The following is a 23,448-nucleotide window of genomic DNA, read 5'->3' on the forward strand; positions in this document are numbered from 1 at the left end:
ATTTCACTTTCAGATTTTTCATCATTAGTGTATAGGAATGCAAGAGATTTCTGTGCATTAATTTTGTATCCTGCTACTTTACCAAATTCATTGATTAGCTCTAGTAGTTTTCTGGTAGCATCTTTAGGATTCTCTACATATAGTATCATGTCATCTGCAAACAGTGACAGCTTTACTTCTTCTGTTCCAATTTGGATTCCTTTTATTTCTTTTACTTCTCTGATTGCTGTGGCTAAAACTTCCAAAACTATGTTGAATAATAGTGCTGAGAGTGGGCATCCTTGTCTTGTTCCTGATTTTAGAGGAAATGGTTTCAGTTTTTCACCATCGAGAATGATGTTGGCTGTGGGTTTGTCATATATGGCCTTTATTATGTTGAGGTAAGTTCCCTCTATGCTTACTCTCTCTAGGGTTTTTATCATAAATTGGTGTTGAATTTTGTTGAAAGCTTTTTCTGCATCTATTGAGATGACCATATGGTTTTTATCCTTCAGTTTGTAAATATGGTGTATCACATTGATTGATTTGCATCTACTGAAGAATCCTTGCATTCCTTGTATAAACCCCACTTGATCATGGTGTGTGATCCTTTTAATGTGCTGTTGGATTCTGTTTGCTAGTATTTTGTTGAGTATTTTTGCACCTATGTTCATCAGTGATATTGGCCTCTAGTTTCCTTTTTTGTGACATCTTTATCTGGTTTTGGTATCGGGGTGATGGTTGCCTCATAGAATGAGTTTGGGAGTGTTCCTCCTCTGCTATATTTTGGAAGAGTTTGAGAAAGATAGGTGTTAGCTCTTCTCTAAGTGTTTGATAGAATTCTCCTGTGAAGCCATCTTGTTTTGGCCTTTTGTTTGTTGGAAAATTTTTAATCACAGTTTCAATTTCAGTGCTTGTGACTGGTCTGTTTATATTTTCTATTTCTTCCTGCTCCAGTCACAGAAGGTTGTACTTTTCTAAGAATCTGTCCGTTTCTTCCAAGTTGTCCATTTTACTGGCATATAGTTGCTTATAGTAATCCCTCATGATTCTTTGTATTTCTGCAGGGTCAGTTGTTACTTCTCCTTTTTCCTTTCTAATTCTGTTGATTTGAGTCTTCTCCCTTTTTTTCTTGATGAGTCTGGCTAGTGGTTGAAATCAAAGAGGAAATCGAAAAATACCTAGAAACAAATGACAATGAAAACATGATGACCCAAAACCTATGGGATGTAGCAAAGGCAGTTCTAAGAGGGAAGTTTATAGCAATACAATCCTACCTCAAGAAACAAGAAAAGTTGCAAATTAACAACCTAACCTTACACCAAAAGCGATTAGAGAAAGAAGAACAAACAAACCCCAAAGTTAGCAGAAGTAAAGAAATCATAAATATCAGATCAGAAACAAATGAAAAAGAAATGAAGAAAACAATAGCAAAGATCAATAAAACTAAAAGCTGGTTCTTTGAAAAGATAAAGAAAATTGATAAACCACTAGCCAGAGTCATCAAGAAAAGCTCTTTTTAATTAACTCATTGGGTGTACAGAATTGTGTCACTCTTGTTTAATGGTCTACATGCCAGTCATTCAGTTGTCCATTTAAAAATATTATTCATTCTTAGCGCCTTTAAGGTTGTAGAAGATGTCTGTGGAGGAAGAACTGAATTTAGTCAGCACAATTTTCTTTCATCTTGGCTTTATTGCCATTTCTGTTATTCTTAGTTTGAAGGAGCTCAAAATGCTTTGCCCATATATATGCCTTAATTATTTTGCAGCATGTAGAAAGTATTATTAATAAAATATTAGTTTAAGAAACAAAAGGTCAGGTAGGTTGATTTACTGGCTTACCTTCAGTTTGTACAGGTATCACAGCCAGAATCCAGTTCTTAAGAATCCTAATTGACCTCAAAGATCAGAGTTACCCAGAGCTTCTCCTTGGAGGGGCTTTGTGGGATGAAAAGGCATATTATGTGGTCCTCAAAGAGTGCCTGGAGAATTTCCTGAAAAGCTTTGCAATAGTACTTCTCTAATCAAAGAGTAAGCTTTTGTAAGAGAACTTCATGAAACAACTGGTATGGTGCTTGATTTAGGGTTTTTCCATCATCATTGACAGTGGAGCCTTAATAGGAAAACAAACAAATAAAAACATCTGGACTGATGGAAACTAATATGGAAGCATCTGATATAGTATCTAGCAGAGAGGAGTTTTGATGGAAAAAAAGAAAGGGAAAGAGGGAGAGTGGAAACATGGTAAGGCCTTTTCAAAACAGCTTTTAAAACAGAAAGGAATGGACCCCAAATTCAAGTTGTTTAGTATCCCAAAGATAATACAATGCATTTGGGCCTCTTCAAAATGTTCTATTTGTAGAATTTATGACTTACATTTGGAGTGAAGTTTTGAATTTAACTTCAAGGAATATTTGAAAAACCTATTTTTTTGAGGTTTCTTCTCATGTATTTGCATAATTGAAATAACTTGGTCTTTTGACCAATTCTGTTGTGTAAGAAATATTTTATATGTCGTTATACGGATCCAAGTGCCAGCACTATAGTAATAAAGCACATGGAGCTATGAAAAAGAAACCCTTCTTAAGAGTGAAATCCAGTTGGCAAATCCCATTTGTCATGAAAATTATTGAGATTAATTATAACATGTTCTATAAAACCTTTGGTAAAAGTACTCTGCAATTGTAAAATTCATAACACATAATCTTTGAGGAACTAAAGTTTTAAGCTATTTTGTTAAATTTTTAATTACAAAAACTTACGTGCGGAAACAGTGATAAATGATGGATATATCTTTCTGTGTTGTGTGGGAAAGGGTTAGTGATATGGCAAGACATTCTTTCAGGGTCAGTTCCTAGAGCACACCTCTAATCCAAAATTCATAACACTACCAATTTATTCCTAAAGAGACCCAATTTCTTAATGAAATAAAAATGCAAGCTCCTTTGGCCAAGTCTATTCAAGGTCCTCCATTAACTGTCATTTCTACCTTTGTGGACTCCTCTCCACCAAGAACCCCTGGCGTAAGCCTTGCATTTGGACCTCACTCTCCTGTCTCTCGAGTACCTCCTCAGCATCTTCTCTCTGTCATTTCATCTGCCTTGAGTCCTCCCCACCCTGCCCCTCACCTGTCTGATACCCACACCCATGCCGATATCCACCATTAAAATAAAAAATTGTACTTGTAATTCAAGTTCTGGCCAAATGCTACATCCTCCATAAAGAGTGCCCCATTCCCCTTACTAGGCCAGTGGCTAGTCACTTCTTTTTCTGAAATCCCAAAATACATCATAATCAGTGCCACACCAAAGGGAAAAACACTCTATCGTATAGAATAGCCCTTTGTGCACACTTTTCTTATCTCTTCCACCAGAATATAAATTCTTGATAGCAAAGAGCTGGACTTGTTTGTTCCTGAATTATCTACAAGACTTAGCACAGTGCTCAGTACATTTTAAACCCTTGGCAAGTCCTTGAAGGATAAACAGACTGAAAAACAGCTCATAGGACATCACAAAACTGATGACTTTCCTTTCTGAATAACGATGATTAAAATAAAAACAACGATAGCAGCTGACATTCATTGAGGATTTGCCATGTGCCAGACAATGTTGTAAGTATTTCACGTGTATTAATTGCCAAGACAATCCTGTGACTTGGATACTATTTTCATTTTCCTTTTACTGATCAGGGGAACTGAGGCAGAGAGGTTTGGGAATCTGCTCAAGTTATACAGAATGGTATTTGGAAGGCCAGGATTAAAACCCAGGCAATCTGTCTCCAAAGCCCTCACTCTTAATTTCTTTACAAACATCTCACCTTTTTCAGGCTTTCCCTAATATTCCAGACAAATGAAGTCTCATGTGGGCACCTTCTTTCCCAGTTAATGAAAATATTCATGTCCTCTCTTGAAAAGACCACATGTGTTACAGTTACCAGCAGTGACTGAGACTTTGGCCATCCTCAAAGAGAGCCACACTGTCTGTTTGATAAAAGCCATAATTTTCCTGACCTGCTCCGGGCCTGGCGCCCTCAAAGAAAATGCAGGCAGACACTTGGCAACTCGGCTCTCCCAGACTCTCAAGCACAGTGCTGTGTTAGTGTTGGCAGTGGGGGACGGTTTGCTTCCTCCTCCTTTCATGAACTGTCACATCAGCCTCTTTGATCCTCCCAGGGTCTCGAGTGTGCCAAAATCGTAATTCCATGTCTTTGCTCTGTTTCAGATAAGTGCCAGAGAAAACGCTACAGTCGGTAATAGCCAAGGTAGGGAAATATTGCTCCCTGCACAGTATACTGTTTATATATTGCATACTCAGAAAGGTTTCAGAGTGGAGGCATTGGTTATTTTTATTGCTCCAAAGCCATGAAAGGGAAAAAATGGGAATGAACAGAAATTGATACATCTGGAACAAGAGCCAGGCATGATTTACTCACATTTTTACCTGACCTGAAATTGCTTATTTAGAAAAAAGAAACATTATAAAATCTCAGGAAAATGTCATGAATCAGAGCCAGCATGATTTCACATTGGGGCTCCATAAACTTTTTTTAGGCAAAGAAACTGTCCAGGAAAATCAAATGAGCCAAAGGTAGCCCTGCCACCGCAACTGTCAACCATAGCGACGGTTTCCTAGCGCACTGCCTTGTGATGGCGCAGCTTAGGAGACTCAAACATTTCAGGGTTGCAAGTGGATGGAAATCTGGTGGTTCACTCGAAGCTGTTCTTACTAGGGCAGAGGGTGAGTGCTTGTTTGGGAAAGTAACAGACAAGAGACTTTCACCAAAACACTACTTTATTGCCTCAAAAATTGCTTTGCCCTAACCACACACTACATCACTGAAACACAACTACAGGAAGTTAGAAGAGAAAAAAAAGCTGATTAAAGCCTTCCATCCTGCTTTAATGGTTCCCTTACCTCGTGTGTTCTTGGCACATTGTAAGCAATATGAACACAGTTATGAAGCAATTAGATAATAAATGCTATTCTTATAGCTACCAGCTGGAAGAGACTTTACAGACCATCAATTTTTTTCTTTTAATTAACTAAACTCCAGACTTTATTTGAATTTCATCCATTTTTCCATTAAGGTCCTCTTTTGATTCCAGGATTCAATCCAGGAAAGCACATTGCATTTAGTTGTCATGTCTCCCATCTCCTTTGATTTGTGACCGTTTCAGTATTTTCTTTTTTTAAAAATGACCTTGACAGGCCTTACGGGTATTAGCAAGGGATCCTGTAGAACGTCCTCCAATCTGAGTCTGCCTGATGTCTTTCTCGTAAGTAGACTGGAGTCATGGGTTTGGGGGAAGAAGATAAGAGAGATGAAATGCCCTTCTTATCACATTATATTGAGAGTATATGATAACTGCATGCCATTATTGAGATATTAACATTTATCCCTTGGTTAATATTGTGTTTGCCAGATTTTTCCAGTGTAAAGTACTATTTTTCTTTTCCCTATTCTATTCTTTGGAAGTGAGTCAGAAAGCCTAGGCCATTCTCAAGGTATATCTGGGTAGAAGGAAGAGTCAAGATTCACCTCTTGGAGTGGGGTGTATCTACATATATTATTCAGAATTCTTCTATAAGAAAGATTTGACTCTTCTTCCCCATTTTTAAAATGCAATTATTCATTTATATCAACATGTACTCATGTACATTTATCTTACATTTTGGGTTATAACTCTATATTGTGTTGTTTATTTCATTGACCAAATTGTTCCAGCTTTGGCTATTAGAAGCTCCTTTGGTTGGCTTCCTTTGACATGTCCCCATCTATTTTTTTGTTGGGCACTTTCTTCCTTTTTGGTACCACAAGGTGCTCCAGGCTCATCTTTTATTTTACCTGCCCAAGCTCTAGCATCAGGTATTTCTCCAAGGAACCCTGGTTCTTTTTATTCAAGAATAGTTTTTAGAAACCAAGGAGGTCATCCGTTTTTAACTCCCTTGCTCAAACAAGGAAGCTGAGGTGCAAGTGGGGAAATAAATTACCCAGGATATGACAGTTAGTGGTGGGCAGGAATTAGAATCTGGGTCTGACTCTTGGTTCAATAGTCTTTGTTGTATATCTATGCTTTTCTGGCTAGTTTGTGTGCTCCTTGAAGTTAGGAAGTATGTTTTCTACTCTTTGTGAAATCTCTGTCGTGTCTTCTGTAGTGTCAAGCACAGAATAGTCAATAACTGCAGGAATCAACTCTCTGCAGCATCCTCGTTCAGCCTTACTTTTCACTGCCCAGGTCAGACTCTCATTAACTCTTGCCCTGAGCTATTGCAATCTCCACTAAAATGGAAGTTTTCCTCTTCTCTAATCTGTCCTACTCATTGTTGCAAGACTAAGAATAGAAAAGCAGAATTGTCATCATCTCTTACCCAATACCATCATATAGAATAAAATTAAACTCCACAACATGTCAACTTATTCCCCTTTTCCATTTTTCTCAAATCTCGGACAGTCTTTGAAAGCCATCTTAGCAAATTTTACTACATGATGTGTTGCGCATAAAAGAAGGACCCTCAGATATAGCCTTAGCTTTCATCTTTTCTACGACTCATTTCATCTCTGTCTTTCACCAAATTCACATTTTTCTTTCCTGTCCCAGAATAAGTCCCTACTTCTTTCATAGGTTTTAATCAGTGTCATTGGGTCTGCTTTCTCTGGAATAGTGTTTAATTAATTATCATCTCTGAGACTTAAATTTGTTTCCTCTTTTTCTACTGGCTCATTCCATTGAACATGTTTATATATGAATTCTTTCCCATCCTTGAAAAAAAAACAGCAACACAGTTTCCCTTGCCTTTTCTTCTTCTTTTTTTTTTTCTCACTGTTGCGGCTTCTCCTGCTGTGGAGCACAGGCTCCGGATGCGCAGGCCCAGCGGCCATGGCTCACGGGCCCAGGCACTCTGCGGCACGTGGGATCCCCCCCGGACCGGGGCACGAACCCGCATCCCCTGCATCGGCAGGTGGACTCCCAACCACTGCGCCACCAGGGAAGCCCTACCTTTTCTTCTTCACATCTGCTATTCTTCCTTCCATTCACCTTCATATTACTTAAAAAAGCCTCCACTCACAGCTTCATCTTTCCCACTTCCTGATTGACTTATCCTACCTGGGTTCAGATTCCCCACCGTAATCATCTATTTACAGTATCCCTAATGTATCATGAATGATCTCTTTAAAGTTTTTAATTACTCCATCAGTCATGGTCACAGTAGGAAACAGCACACTGAAAGGGTTTAATTTTAATGAAGTAAATTTTAGTGAACTCAAATAACCCCTTGGGGAGGTGAAGGGAGCTAATCATAGGTGGTGAGGTCTCCAGGAGCTAGCCAGAGCAGGGAAGTAAGACCTGGAGCGGTAAATGAGGAGAGGAGTATTATCAGAAACAAACAAGAGCTGTAGCAATCTGATATGAGCTGTGGCCTTAGTAGAGCAAAACCAGCCTCTGTCAAAACCAATGGCCAGTGCGGAGGGAGCAGAGAAGAAATTTCTTACTTTGCTCTTCTTTTACCCTTTGATGTCCTGCTGGTGTCTTCCATTGTTTAACCCAAACTCAGCAGAAGGCAAGGAAGCCCAGATAACGCAATTTGTAGAGGTCAGTTTTCTAAGGGATAGAGAGCAGGGCAAAGAAGGGTGGATAAATGATGTGAGGGATGTGAGGCACGAACAGAATAAGCAGTATAGTTATTATCTGACATAATATTTAGGAAGATTTTTCTGCCCACTTAAAGTTTTTCCATGCTCTGAGATCTGTAATGCTGTCTCCTGGTTTCTTTCAATAATACATTCATTTAAAAGACTATTGTGGGGCTTCCCTGGTGGCACAGCGGCTAAGAATCTGCCTGCCAATGCAGGGGACATGGGTTCGAGCCCTGGTCTGGGAAGATCCCACATGCTACGGAGCAACCAAGCCCGTGCGCCACAACTACTGAGCCTGTGCTCTAGAGCCCACGTGCCACAACTACTGAAGCCTGCACGCCTAGAGCCCGTGCTCTGTAACGAGAGAAGCCACCGCAGTGAGAAGTCTGCACACTGCAACGAAGAGTGGCCCCCGCTCACCGCAACTAGAGAAAGCCTGCGCACAGCAACGAAGACCCAGCGCAGCCAAAAGTAAATAAATAAATAAATTTATTTAAAAAAAAGAAGACTATCGTGCACCCACTATGTTGAGAGCACTGTTTTGGACATGAGATTCAGTGGTGAAAAGATAGGCACTGTCCCTTCTTTCAGGGACCTTCAGTTCTAACAGTTTCTTTTTCATACATTCTACCAGGTTTTCCCTTATCCTCCTCATTTAATATCAACGTTCCTCAAAATTCTTTCCTTGAATCTTCTGTCTGTCTCTCTTATTACTCCAGGGCTTTGGTTCTCACATACATGCAAGGACTTCCCAATCAATACTCTAAACTTAGACTGTTTGGCTTGTTAGCAAAGGATTCAAGGCCCTCAATATACTGGCCTCAGCATTGTTACTTTTATTTTCTTATTTTTCATGTATTCTCTATGCTCCTCCCACCTATAAAGGATCCATCTCAGCGTTTTTGTCTTGTTTTGTTTTAATCTGCTTTGTTCATTGATGTCTCTGACGTGCCTATAATAGTATCTGATAAACAGTAGGCACTCAGTAAATATTTATTGAGTAATAACTGAATTGCTTACATGAAGTCCCTAAACATAAGAACTTGCTTATTTCTGCACCTTTGCTCACATAAATTTTCTTGCATCATCTCCACCATCTGTAATCCAATCTACCTTCAAGCCCCAACTCAAATATCATTTCCCCTATGAGCCCTCTTAGATACTGTCTAATCAGAATTAATCCATTCAAATGTACTGCCAGTGTACCTTGTTAATATTTCTTCTTCAGCACCACTCTTATGCCATATATTTTAGTTAAATTTATATATTTCTTTTCTCCAGTTTTTTGAGGCAAATAAAAATTATGTATATTTAAAGTATACAATGTGATGTTTTGATATATGTATACATTGTAAAATGAACACCATAATCAAGTTAATATAGGCATCACTTCACATAGTTATGATTTATTTATGGTGAGAACAGTTAAGATCAACTCTTAGCAAATTTCAAGTATATGATATAATATTTTCTATATTCACCATGCTCTACATTAGATCTCCAGAATTTACTCATTCTGTGTAACTGAACTTTTGTACTCTTTGGTCAATGGATGTGTATATTTCTTATCTCCTCTCACAACACCACTAAAGTTACTTAGGCTATTTATTCATTGCTATTTCTCCCCCACCTCTCCACAGAGCTTGCCAAAGTGCTTTGTTAAATTTAAGAAGACAAACATTAAGTCATTGCCCAAATAATCAAATTTGCCTCTCTCCGTCACTTAATATTAATATGTATAAAAAGTCCAGGTCCCTCCTTTGCAGGAAAGTGAGGACATAGTGCATCTTTCATTTTGTGGTTCCTGAGAGTCACCAGAAGGTGTACTTGAAAAGCCAATGTCAGATAGCACTAATGGGATGCACCTCCAGGCTCTGCAATGGATGAGCCCTCATTTAGAACGGGCTTCTGAATCTTCAACACTGTGATACCACACTAGCCTATCTGTGCTGTAAAATTTATATGACCCAGCTCTAGTAAACTCAATTATATTGATAGGAAGCCATATTGATCCAACTCAATATCATTATGAAAACTGTCCTTTATAGGAAAAAAAATGATCTATGAGTAGATATATACAGAAATCCAGAATAAATTACTGATGAACTTATAAGTATTAAAAATGATCCTCTAAGTCTATATGGAGATACTTGAGGTTCGTTTGTAATAATTCAGCTGGCCCTATTTTTGAATCTATTTATCATACCCTAAGAATTAGAGATCAACAGCCAAATCCAGGTTGGGCTTTAGCAATCCCAAACTGGCTTCCTTCTTTATTCCTCCACTAACATGTGGTGAGAATCATGCTTCTGCTTCTCTTTTTGTTGTCTGTTCTTGGCTTCTGATCTACAGTGGGTGACTATAAAGACTAGAACACACATGTAGCTATAAGAAACTGCTGCATGCAAATTAATTCCTTTGACTTCAAGAATATGAAAATCCCCCACCTGCCTCAGCTTGCAATAAACTAGAAATGAGGAGAACTGTAGCCTCCCAAGGACAACTGTAAACTTCCAATTTAAAAAATTGATTGATGGGGCTTCCCTGGTGGCGCAGTTGTTGAGAATCCACCTGGCGATGCAGGGGACATGGGTTCGTGCCCCGGTCCGGGAAGATCCCACATGCCGCGGAGCGGCTGGGCCCATGAGCCATGGCCGCTGAGCCTGCGCGTCCAGAGCCTGTGCTCTGCAACGGGAGAGGCCACAACAGTGAGAGGCCCGCGTACCGCAAAAAACAAACAAACAAAAACTTGATTGATGAAGAAACAAAGATAGCGTGACTTGACACTGGCCAGATGTTAGCCAAACTCATTTACTTTTGTTCCTAGGCACGCAACTAGAGCACATCTTTTAGCCTCCCATCAAATCTATGTCTTACGATTGGCTTTTAACCAGTGGAATCTGAGTGGAAGTGATATATACTACCTCAATGTCCGGCCATAAAAATTTCCTGTGGGCTTCCCTGGTGGCGCAGTGGTTGAGAGTCCGCCTGCTGATGCAGGGGACACGGGTTCATGCCCCGGTCCGGGAAGATCCCACATGCCGCGGAGCGGCTGGGCCCGTGAGCCATGGCCGCTGAGCATGCGCGTCCGGAGCCTGTGCTCCGCAATGGGAGAGGCCACAACAGTGAGAGGCCCGCATACCGCCAAAAAAAAAAAAAAAATTTCCTGTGCTTCAACCTGCATGATTTTTCCCTTGCAAAGTGTGATGCAGATAAACGTGGTAACTTGGAAGCTACATGATGAAGATGGCATAGCCTGAAGGCAAAAGGATCCTGGATCCTTGAATCACAACTTGGAAAAGGACTGGCCAGTGTTTAGGGACACCTCTTTTAGACTTTATGTGGTAAGTTTCCATCACTTTTGGGGTTATAAAGACTCATGTTATCTTAACTAAAAAGAGGGAGGGTCAAGGGAAGTATTAAGAAAAAGAAGGGTAGAATAAATGGTGTAAAAATTATAATACAGGGTGATATACATTAAATCTTATTCTGCATTAGTTGACATAGTTGGAGTAGCTGCTCATGCTGTCTTCCTCCAAAAAGCAAGACAACCTACTGGTTAAGAAAAGTATACGTTGATTTTTTTTTTTATTAATTTGCTTTAGGCTTGGTCACCTATGGCCAGCAAAGTGAGAGGGGCAATTCAACAAACTAAACACACATCCATGAGTCTAAGACTAAGCAATGTAATCTAATATGTACCTAGGAAAGGAATACTCCTTTAAAGAAAACGATTTCCAGAAATGGATTGTTGTCTCCACTAGTTCCAACCTTATTCATTATTGTGGAAAGCGGTTTAACTCCTTAGAGTCCCACTGACTCAAACATCTCCATTCCAGGAAAGATATTTGTTCTTTGTTTGCTTAAGTAAATCTCTTTTGGGAAAGTTATGCTAGGTCAAAGGGATGTGCTGCCTCAAACTCGATGTCCAACCTCTACTTTCCAGAAAGCAGAAAAATACTTAAAACTTTTAGGTAATAGATTTTTTTTCAGACTCTATGCAGAAAGGATTCCAAAATATTTATCGCTGGATCCGAGTTGCATACGGTACACAGCATTCCTTTAGCCTTATTATTTTTTCAAGGATGATAAGATCTAAGTTTGGACACGACACCCATCCAAGTTTTCATTGTTTCCTTCACAAAGGTTCTAGAGTTTACTACTGCCAAAAATTAGCAGAGAGGTATTCTGGTTACACCAGAACATGTGAGATAAAAGTGGGAACTTTACAAAGTATTTTTAGGTGAAATCTACTGAACTCAATATAATCCATGAGATAAAATATAAAAATCAATATGGGTTATTGGCCGAGAATTTTTGTCTTGCCTTCTGGAGGAGTAGGTGTATTTGCTGAGTTATGCTGAGTAGCCTGGCATGTACAATACTGGTTTATAATCCTTCCAGTATCAGAATCAATTCCAGGCCACTGGACAAAGCTACTAGCCAAGGTTTTCACATGAACAATTCCCAAGTGTGCTATATGTAGCATGGCCAAGAAAATGTGGTGACCGCTTTCTGGAGGATCAGCATAATTTCTCCATGAGAGGCCTTCTTTATTATCAAATAACTCATAGTCCTTAGTTTTGAGTAGATTGAATTTATTTACTGACTCCCTTCTCTGTACCTAACTGAAGATACAGACCAATCTGGTAACAGACCTAGATTTGTACCAAGATACATATTAATGAAGAGAGGAAAGACGCTGACATGCTCACACAGTCCCAAGTGCTCTTCTCAGTGTTTAACCCTTATATCAATTAATTTAAACACTAAGAAATATGCCAGAGTTACATACATAATGATTTAGAGTTTGGGCCTAGCCTTAGAAAAGATGCCAAAGCAAGTGATTAGTATTATCACTTACTTTTACTCAGTGCTTACTTTGACCAGGCACTGGACTAAGTGTACTACTTATTTCATTTATCTCTTTCAACAAACTTTTGGTATAAATATGAGTTTGTTTCTATTTTTAGTTGCTTGTCCAAGATTACATAACTTCTGTGTGGAAGGTCTTAAAATTCAGCCTGCCTTGAGGTCTCAAAATAGAGTGAGATTCAGCGACTATTTGATATTCTAGGAAATATCTTCGTATTGGCAAATTCAAAGCTTTGGAAGCAGTGGGAAATCAAGTGGATTAACTACATCTGCTTGACTTTTATAAAAGATAAATATGTCCAGAACTAAATAGCCCAAGAAATTTTGATGCTTTTGGTTTGTTTTTATTATAAAAACTTTCAATTACACATAAGTAGATAATATTTAATGTCCATCATAATGGCAAAACTTAATGTCTGATAACACTAAATGATGGTGAAGATGTGGGGAAATGGGAACTCCAGCACATAGCTGTAGGACTCTAATTTGGTACAACCACTTTGTGGAGCAATTGCAACAATTAAGTTAAACATGTCAATACTCAGCAAGTCTACTTCTTGAAGTCTATTCTAGAGAAGATCTCACACGTGTGCAAGGAGACATGCTCAAGGATGATTGTTATAACTCTGTGAGAGCAACAGTGAAAACAACCTAATTGTTCTGTATTAGGGAAATGTGAGCTATGAAACTCACCTATAGTATTAAATTTAAAAATTCAAGTCACCATAAGAGTTTTACATTTACATAGAATGATATGTTCATGCAAAATGTTATACATGGGAAAACACTAGGATATCTTGTTAAACATGCAGGGACATATAGTTTACAGATAGAAATGCCTATGACTTACATGTATCTTAAACATACAGGAATGATAAATGTCAAGTGTAAAATAATGGTTATCTTTGGGGGAAGAGTGGTGTTCTTCCCCCAGGAAAGCTACCAGTGCAGCTGAGAAGCCTGGTGCCGTTGAAACTGGATCATCTGAGATAAGCCCAACTCTGTCTCTTACAAGCTGTGTGACCTTGGACAGGGGCCCTAACTTTACAGAATCTTAGTTTCCTTGTCTGTAAGTGAAGCAAAGAATATTTGCCTACTCTGAACATTTCTCATAAATGTATCCAAACAATATGGGGTCTTTGCTCATTGGTTTCTTTCACCTAGCATAATGTTTTCAAGTTTCATCAATGTTGTAGCAGTATCAGTGCTTCATTAATTTTTAATGCTGAATAATATTCCATTGTATGGATATACCACATTTGTTTATCCGTTCATCCGTGATGGATATTTATGTTCTTTCCATTCTTCAGCTATTATAAATCATATTACTATAAACATTCATATATGAGTTTTTGTGTGTACATAAGTTTTATTTCTCTTGGGTGTATACCTAGTGAAATTGCTGGGTCAAATTGTAATTCTTTATTTAACATTTTGAGGAATTATTTTCTAAAGTGGTTGCACCACTTTACATTCTTACCAGCAAGTTATGAGTGTTCCAATATCTCCACATCCTTAGCAACAGTTGTGATTACTGCTATTATAAATGGCATTATTTTATTAATTTTATTTTCAGATTGTTCATTGCCAGTGTGTAGAAATAAAATTTTCACATACTAATCTTTTTTTTTGCGGTATGCGGGCCTCTCACTGCTGTGGCCTCTCCCGCTGCGGAGCACAGGCTCCGGACACGCAGGCCCAGCGGCCAGGGCTCATGGGCCCAGCTACTCCGTGGCATGTGGGATCCTCCCGGACCGGGGCACAAACCCGCGTCCCCTGCATCAGCAGGCGGACTCTCAACCATTGTGCCACCAGGGAAGTCCACATACTAATCTTTATTCTGCCACATTGTTGAACTGATTTATTGGCTCAAAGTTTTTTTGTGTCATCTGCAAATACAGATAGTTCTAGTTCTTTCTTTTCAATCTGGATGCCTTTTATTTCTTTTTCTTGCCTGATTGCCTTGGCTAGACCTTCTATTTTAATGTTGAATAGAAATATTGAGAACAGATACCCTCTTCCTGTTCCTGATCAAAGGGGGAAAGTATTCAGTCTTTCCTATGAAGTACGATGTTAGCTGTGAGTTCTTTGAGATAGCAAAATAATAAAAGAAAAACAAATGTTAAATATTTGAGGTCCATTTAGAAAACTTAAATTTCATTTTCCTATTTAAGTTCTCCTTATCAACGTTGAAATCATAGAACATAAGTTGCTTCAAGCTAGGAAGGAAACTAAAGTTACCATTTAGCTTTTGCAAAATATCACCTTATAATAGGCAAAGTCGTCACCAAATCTGTATGAGTAAAGCTATTATCAACACAACTTTTGTAAAAGGAGGTTGAGTAGATAATTCTTTGTTTAGATGTTTTTGTCCTTCCCTGAAACCCTCAAGGAGAAAACAAAAGAGATTCCTGAACTATTTTCTAGACCCAAGATTTAACCTTTGCCATATTCTTCAATGTTTGGTAATGCTTTAAGCTTGAAATGATTTTTTAAAATCTATTTAAGGCACAAAATGCTAGTTGGTTCTTATTCACTGTCTCATTTGAATTTGTGGGAATAAAATGGTTTTCACTGATAATCACAATGCTTAAGTTTTGCATGTGGACTAATTTTTTGTCTCATTTTTAGTGAGTTATTCCCTAAGATAAAATAAAAACGCTGTGATAAAAACAAACTGCATTTAAAAGAAGTAAAAATTATCTTAATAAAATAGCATTGATAAAAGAGAACTAAAGGATTCCTTCTTACCTTACTCTCCCATTCACCTTGACCCACCCTTGCCAAAACCATTCTCTGAAGAAGCCTGAGCCCAGTGTCAAGGTCTCAAGCCTCAGATATTCAGACTTTAAACTGAAAACTCAGGACACCCAGGGAGCTCAGACCTTCAGACATGAGATCATCAGGAGAATGGAGAACTGCTGAATGATCTGTAAAGACAGCACGGACTAGGGCAGAAAAGAGTGGAATTGAAACTGTGTAACTCAGATTGGGACTTGAACCCATGGGCCGAGACTCAAACCAAGCCAAAACCCAGATTAGGACTTGAACCCATGGTCTTTTAACAGATCACACACCTGGTCCCAGGACTTAATGAAGCTCAGGTTCTTGATGTCCTGTCACAGAAAGAATACAGTAAGAGACAAAGTGATAGGTAAGAAGTGGATTTATTTTATTCTATTTTTTTATGCAGCAGGTTTTTTATTAGTTACCCATTTTATACATATTAGTGTATATATGTCACTCCCAATCTCCCAGTTCATCCCCCCACCACCCCACCCCGCTTTTCCCCCTTGGTGTCCACACATTAGTTCTCTATATCTGTGTCTCTATTTCTGCCTTGCAAACCAGTTCATCTGTACCATTTTTCTAGATTCCACATATATGCGTTAATACACGATATTTGTTTTTCTCTTTCTGACTTACTTCCCTCTGTATGACAGTCTCTAGGTCCATCCACGTCTCTACAAATGACCCAATTTCGTTCCTTTTTATGGCTGAGTAATATTCCATTCTATATGTATACCACATCTTCTTTATCCATTCATCTGTTGATGAGCATTTAGGTTGCTTCCATGACCTGGCTATTGTAAATAGTGCTGCAGTGAACATTAGGGTGCATGTGTCCTTTTGAATTATGGTTTTCTATAGGTATATGCCCAGTAGTGGGATTGCTGGGTCATATGGCAATTCTATTTTTAGTTTTTTAAGGAAACTCCATACTGTTTTCCAGAGTGGCTGTACCAATTTATACTCCCAGCAACAGTGCAGGAGGGTTCCCTTTTCTCCACACCCTCTCTAGCATTTATTGTTTGTGGATTTTCTGATAATGCCCATTCTAACTGATGTGAGGTGATACCTCATTGCAGTTTTGATTTGCATTTCTCTAATAATTAGTGATGTTGAGCAGCTTTACATGTACCTCTTGGCCATCTGTATGTCTTCTTTGGAGAAATGTCTATTAGGTCTTCTGCCCATTTTTTGATTGGTGTTTTTTCTTCTTTAATACTGAGCCGCATGAGCAGTTTATATATTTTGAAGATGAATCCTTTGTCCGTTAAGTCATTTGCAAATATTTTCTCCCATTCTGAGGGTTGTCTTTTCATCTTGTTTACAGTTTCCTTTGCTGTACAGAAGCTTTCAAGTTTCATTAGGTCCCATTTGTTTATTTTTGTTTAATTTCTATTTCTCTAGGAGGTAGGTCAAAAAAGAGATCGCTGTGATTTATGTCAAAGGGTGTTCTTATGTTTTCCTCTAAGAGTTTTATAGTATCTGGTCTTATATTTAGGTCTTTAATCCATTTTGAGTTTATTTTTGTGTATGGTGTTAGGGAGTGTTCTAACTATATTCTTTTCCATGTAGTTGTACAGTTTTCTCAGCATCACTTATTGAAGAGACTGTCTTTTCTCCATTGTATATCCTTGCCTCCATAGTCATAGATTAGTTAACCGTAGGTGCGTGGGTTTATCTCTGGGCTTCCTATCCTGTTCCATTGATCTATATGTCTGTTTTTGTGCCAGTACCATGTTATCTTGATTACTGTAGCTTTATAGTATAGTCTGACGTCAGGGAGTCTGATTCCTCCAGCTCCATTTTTCTTTGTCAAGACTGTTTTGGCTATTTGGGGTCTTTTGTGTTTCCATACAAATTGTGAAATTTTTTGTTCTAGTTCTCTGAAAAATGCCATTGATAGTTTGATAGGGATTGCATTGAATCTGTAGATTGCTTTGGGTGGTATAGTCATTTTCACAATGTTGATTCTTCCAATCCAAGAACATGGTATATCTCTCCATCTGTTTGTGTCATCCTTGATTTCTTTCATCAGTGTCTTATAGTTTTCTGAGTACAGGGCTTTTGCCTCCTTAGGTAGGTTTATTCCTATGTATTTTATCCTTTTTGTTGCAATGGTGAATAGGATTGTTTCCTTAATTTCTCTTTCTGATCTTTCACTGTTATTGTATAGGAATGCAAGAGACTTATGTGCATTAATTTTTTATCCTGCAACTTTACCAAATTCATTGATTAGCTCTAGAAGTTTTCTGGTAGCATCTTTAGGATTATCTATGTATAGTTTCATGTCATCTGCAAACAGTGACAGTTTTACTTCTTCTTTACTGATTTGGATTCCTTTTATTTCTTTTTCTTCTGTGATTGCTGTGGCTGATTGCTGTGGCTAGGACTTCCAAAACTGATTGCTGTGGCTGATTGGTGTGGCTAGGACTTCCAAAACTATATTGAATAATAGAGGCAAGAGTGGACATCCTTGTTTTGTTCCTGATCTTAGAGCAAATAGTTTCAGTTTTCCACCATTGAGAACGATGTTTGCTGTGGGTTTGTTGAATATAGCCTTTATTATGTTGAGGTAGGTTCCCTCTATGCCCACCTTCTGGAGAGGTTTTATCATAAATGGGTGTTGAATTTTTTCAATAGCTTTTTCGGCATCTCTTGAGATGATCATATGATTTTATTCTTCGATTTATTAATATGGTGTATCACATTGATTGATTTGCATATATTGAAGAATCCTTGCATCCCTAGGATAAAACCCACTTGATCATGGTGTATGATCCTTTTAATGTGCTGTTGGATTCTGTTTGCTAGTATTTTGTTGAGGATTTTTGCATCTATATTCATCAGTGATATTGGTCTGTACTTTTCTTTTTTTTGTAGTATTATTGTCTGGTTTTGGTTTCAGGGTGATGATGGCCTCATAGAATGAGATTGGGAGTGTTCCTTCCTCTGTGATTTTTTGGAAGAGTTTGAGAAGGATGGGTGTTAGCTCTTCTCTAAATGTTTGACAGAATTCAACTGTGAAGCCATCCGGTCCTGCACTTTTGTTTATTGGAAGATTTTTAATCACAGTTTCAATTTCATTACTTGTGGTTGGTCTGTTCATAATTTCTACTTCTTCCTGGTTCAGTCTTAGAAAGTTATGCCTTTCTAAGAATTTGTTGATTTCTTCCCACTTGTCCATTTTATTGGCATAGAGTTGCTTGTAGTAATCTCTTATGATTCTTTGTATTTCTGTGGTGTCTGTTGTAACTTCTCCTTCTTCATTTCTAATTTTATTGATTTGAGTCCTCTCCCTTTTTTTCTTGACGAGTCTGGCTAAAGGTTTATCAATTTTGTTTATCTTCTCAAAGAACAAACATTTAGTTTTATTGATCTTTGCTATTGTTTTCTTTATTTCTATTTCATTTATTTCTGCCCTGATCTTTATGATTTCTTTCCTTCTACTAATTTTGGGTTTTGTTTGTTCTTCTTTCTCTAGCTCCTTTAGGTGTAAGGTTAGATTGTTTATTTGAGATGTTTCTTGAAGTAGGATTGTATTGCTATAAACTTCCCCCTTAGAACTGCTTTTGCTGCATCCCATAGGTTTTGGATCATCATGTTTTCATTGTCATTTGTCTCTAGGTATTTTTTCATTTCCTTTTTGATTTCTTCAGTGATCTCTTAGTTTTTTAGTTACATACTCTTTAGCTTTGATGTGTTTGTGTTTTTTACATTTTTTCCCCTGTAATTGATTTCTAATCAATTTCTAATTGATTTCAATTTTCTTAAATTTACCGGAGGCTTGATTTGTGACCCAAGATGGGATCTATCCTGAGAATGTTCCGTGTGCACTTGAGAAGAAAGTGTAATCTTCTGTTTGCGAATGGAATGTCCTATAAATATAATTAAATCTATCTGGTCTATTGTGTCACGTAAAGCTTGTTTTTCCTTATTACTTTTCTGTCTGGATGATCTGTCCATTGGTGTAAGTGAGGTGTTAAAGTTCCCCACTGTTATTGTGTTACTGTCGATTTCCTCTTTTATAGCTGTTAGCAGTTGCTTTATGTATTGAGGTGCTCCTATGTTGAGTGCATATATATTTACAATTGTTATATCTTCTTCTTGGATTGATCCCTTATGTAGTGTCCTTCTTTGTCTCTTGTAATAGTCTTTATTTTAAAGTCTAATTTGTCTGATATGAGTATTGCTACTCCAGGTTTCTTTTGATTTCCATTTACATGGAATCTCTTTTTCCATCCCTTCTCTTTCAGTCTGTATATGTCCCTAGGTCTGAAGTGGGTCTCTTGTAGGTAACATATATATGGGTCATGTTTTTGTATCCATTCAGCAAGACTGTGTCTTTTGGTTGGACCATTTAATCCATTCACATTTAAGATAATTATGGATATGTATATTCCTATTAGCATTTTCTTAATTGTTTTGGGTTGGTTTTTGCAGGTCCTTTTCTTCTCTTGTGTTTCCCACTTAGAGAAGTTACTTTACCATTTGTTGTAGAGCTGGTTTTGTGGTGGTGAATTCTCTTAGCATTTGTCTGTAAAACTTTTGATTTCTCTGTCGAATCTGAATGAGATCCTTGCTGGGTAGAGTAATCTTGGTTGTAGGTTCTTCCCTTTCATCATTTTAAATATATCGTGTCACTCCCTTCTGGCTAGTAGATTTTCTGCTGATAAATCAGCTGTTAACCTTATGGGAGTTCCCTTGTATGTTATTTGTCATTTTTTCCTTGTTGTTTTTAATAATTTTTCTTTGTCTTTAATTTTTGTCAGTTTGATTACTGTGTGTCTCAGCATGTTTCTCCTTGGGTTTATCTTGCCTGGGACTCTCTGCGCTTCCTGGACTTGGGTGACTGTTTCCTTTCCCATGTTACGGAAGTTTTTGACTATAATCTCTTCAAATATTTTCTCGGGTCCTTTTCTCTCTCTCTCTTCTCCTTCTGGCATGCCTATAGTGCAAATGTTGGTGTGTTTAATGTTGTCCCAGAGGTCTCTTAGGCTGTCATCATTTCTTTTCATTCTTTTTTCTTTATTCTGTTCTGAGGCTGTGAATTCCACTATTTTTCTTCCAGGTCACTTATCCGCTCTTCTGCCTCATTTATTCTGCTATTGATTCCTTCCAGTGTAATTTTCTTTTCAGTTATTGTATTGTTCACCTCTGTTTGTTTTTTAAATATTCTAGGTGTTTGTTCTTTAATTCTTCTAGGTCTTTGTTAAATATTTCTTGCATCTTCTTAATCTTTGCCACCATTCTTTTTCCGAGGTCCTGGATAACCTTCACTATCATTATTCTGAATTCTTTTTCTGGAAGGTTGCCTATCTCCACTTCATTTAGTTGTTTTTCTCGGGTTTTATGTTGTTCCTTCTCCTGGTACATAGTCCTCTGCCTTTTCCTTTTGTCTGTCTTTCTGTGAATGTGGTTTTAGTTCTACAGGCTGCAGGATTGTAGTTTTTCTTGCTTCTGCTGTCTGCCCTCTGGTGGATGAGGCTATCTAAGAGGCTTGTGCAAGCTTCCTGATGGGAGGGACTGGTGGCGGGTAGAGCTGGGTGTTGCTCTGGTCAGCAGAGCCCAGTAAAACTTTAATCCACTTGTCTGCTGATGGGTGGGGTTGAGTTACCTCCCTGTTGGTTGTTTGCCCTGAGGCGACCCAGAACTGGAGGCTACATGTTCCTTGGTGGGGCTAATGGCGGACTCCGGGAGGGCTCATGCCAAGGAGCACTTCCCAGAACTTCTGCTGCCGGTGTCCTTTTTCCACAGTGAGCCACAGCTGCCCTCCCCCACCCCCACACAGGATACTGTTCAACACTATCAGGTAGGTTTGGTTCAGTCTCCTGTGGGGTCACTGCTCCTCCCCCTGGGTCCCGATGCACACACTACTTTGTGTGTGCCCTCCAAGAGTGGAGTCTCTGTTTCTCCCAGTTCTGTCAAAGTCCTGCAATCAAATCCCGCTAGCCTTCAAAGTCTGGTTTTCTGGGAATTCCTCCTCCCATTGCCAGACCCCCAGGTTGGGAAGCCTGACGTGGGGCTCAGAACCTTCACTCCAGTGGGTGGACTTCTGTGGTATAAGTGTGCTCCAGTCTGTGAGTCACCCACCCAGCCGTTATGGGATTTGATTTTACTGTGATTGCGCCCCTCCTACCGTCTCGTTGTGGCTTCTCCTTTGTCTTTGGATGTGGGGGATCTTTTTAGGTGTGTTCCAGTGTCTTCCTGTCAATGATTGTTCAGCAGTTAGTTGTGATTCCGATGCTCTCACAAGAGGGAGTGAGTGCACGTCCTTCTACTCTGCCACCTTAGACCAATCTCCCAGAAGTGGGTTTATTTAGAGAGAAACACACTCCACAGACAGAGTGTGGGCCATCTCAGAAGGTGAGAGTGGCACCAGGGTATGGGGTTGTCAGTTTTCATAGGGGTAGGTCATTTCATAAGCCAAAGAGTGGGAGGAGTATTCCACCTGTTTTGGGGAAGGGGTGGGGATTTCCAGGAGTTGGGCCACTGTCCACTTTCTGACCTTTGTGGTCAGCCTTGGAACTGTCATGGTGCCTGTGGATGTGTCATTTAGCTTGCTGATGTGTTACAATGTGTGTGTACTGAGGCTCAAAGTTTAGTGGAAGTCGACTCATCCATCATCTTGGACCTATTTGTTTCTAATCAGTTTATGTTGTGTCCTTGGGCTATGTCATTCTTTTAAAGGTTGTGCCCTGCCCCCTTCCCTCCTGTTTCAGAATCCTTATTCTATTGACTCACTGGTTTGGGCAAGGCACTTGATCCTTCACCTGTACAGTGCTAAGAGGATCACTTAACCTTTTAGGTTTCCAGTTATGATTAAATGACATAACTTAAAGGGCTCAATATAATATTTAGCATATATTCAGCACTCAGTGAATAATAGCTATTTTTATTCCCTCTGAAAAAGAAGCAGAGGAAATTTAAAAGGCAGAAAAAGAGGAAAAAAGAGAAGAACAATGAAGACAAGCAGGGAAACAAATAGCAAAGGAAAGGTAGGTGTTCAGGTGAAAGCTCCAGGGGAGTTTTCTGACTTGAAAGTGAACAATGCTTCAGACAGAGATTTGCCATTGATGCTAAAAACTCGGCCTCTGTGCACTGGTGCTGAATCAAATCTCAGAGACAGAGTTTTGGGTGAAGTAGAAAAGAATAGCTTTATTGCTTTACCAGGCAAAGGGGGACATGGATAGGCTCTGTGCCCTTAAAAACTGTGGGTCCCAACCCCAGAGGATTTGGTGAGGAGTTTTATAGCAATGGTTCAAGGGTGGGGTTGCTGATAAGATTAGGGTGTGTGCAGGGCCTGCACTCCTTTAATCTGGCCTCAGGTGGTCTCCTAATCTTGATGAGCTTCTCTGGTTCCTTTAGTCTGGCCTCAGGTGGTCTTCTGTGGAAGGAATAAAGCTAACATCTTCCATTTGTTGGTGGTTTTAGTTCTGTAAAGAGCTCAAAGATATTGTTGTGTGTATCCCTGCAGAACCAGGACCTGCCCCAAGGCTGCACTATTGTTTCTTGGCTGCTCCTCCCTTGTCTCTGCATCCCCACCCTTCCCTGATTAGCAACTGTTTGAATCTGCCCTTTGGAACTCATGGAAGGTCATGGAGGCTGGAATCTATTCCCTACAAAAAAAAACAGGGCATGAAAAGTCTTCTGTGCTGAGGAGCCCCACAGGTTCCTGCTCAGTTTCACCATGAGCAATCTCCTTCACAGACAGCAGTATCTCCCACTGGTTTCCCAACCTACTTCAGATCTGAAGCATAGGGCTTCCCTGGTGGCACAGAGCCCGCCTGCTGATGCAGGGGACACGGGTTCGTGCCCCGGTCTGGGGAGATCCCATATGCTGCGGAGCAGCTAGGCCCTTGAGCCATGGCCGCTGAGCCTGCACGTCCGGAGCCTGTGCTCGGCAACGGGAGAGGCCACAACGGTGAGAGGCCCACGTACCGAAAAAAAAAAAATCTGAAGCATACACTCTCGAGTGAGAAAATGTCAGGGAATGTAAAGAATGAAAGATATGAGTCAGCAAGCAATGGAAAATATGAAGCAAGAAGAAGAAAAAGAAGACATTAATCAAAAAGTGTAGGGCTTCCCTGGTGGCGTGGTGGTTGAGAGTCCGCCTGCCGATGCAAGGGACACGGGTTCGTGCCCCGGTCCGGGAAGATCCCATATG

This window comes from Neophocaena asiaeorientalis, unplaced genomic scaffold (genome assembly GCF_003031525.2).
Source record: "Neophocaena asiaeorientalis asiaeorientalis breed wild unplaced genomic scaffold, Neophocaena_asiaeorientalis_V1.1 scaffold99, whole genome shotgun sequence".
NCBI lineage: Eukaryota > Metazoa > Chordata > Mammalia > Artiodactyla > Phocoenidae > Neophocaena > Neophocaena asiaeorientalis.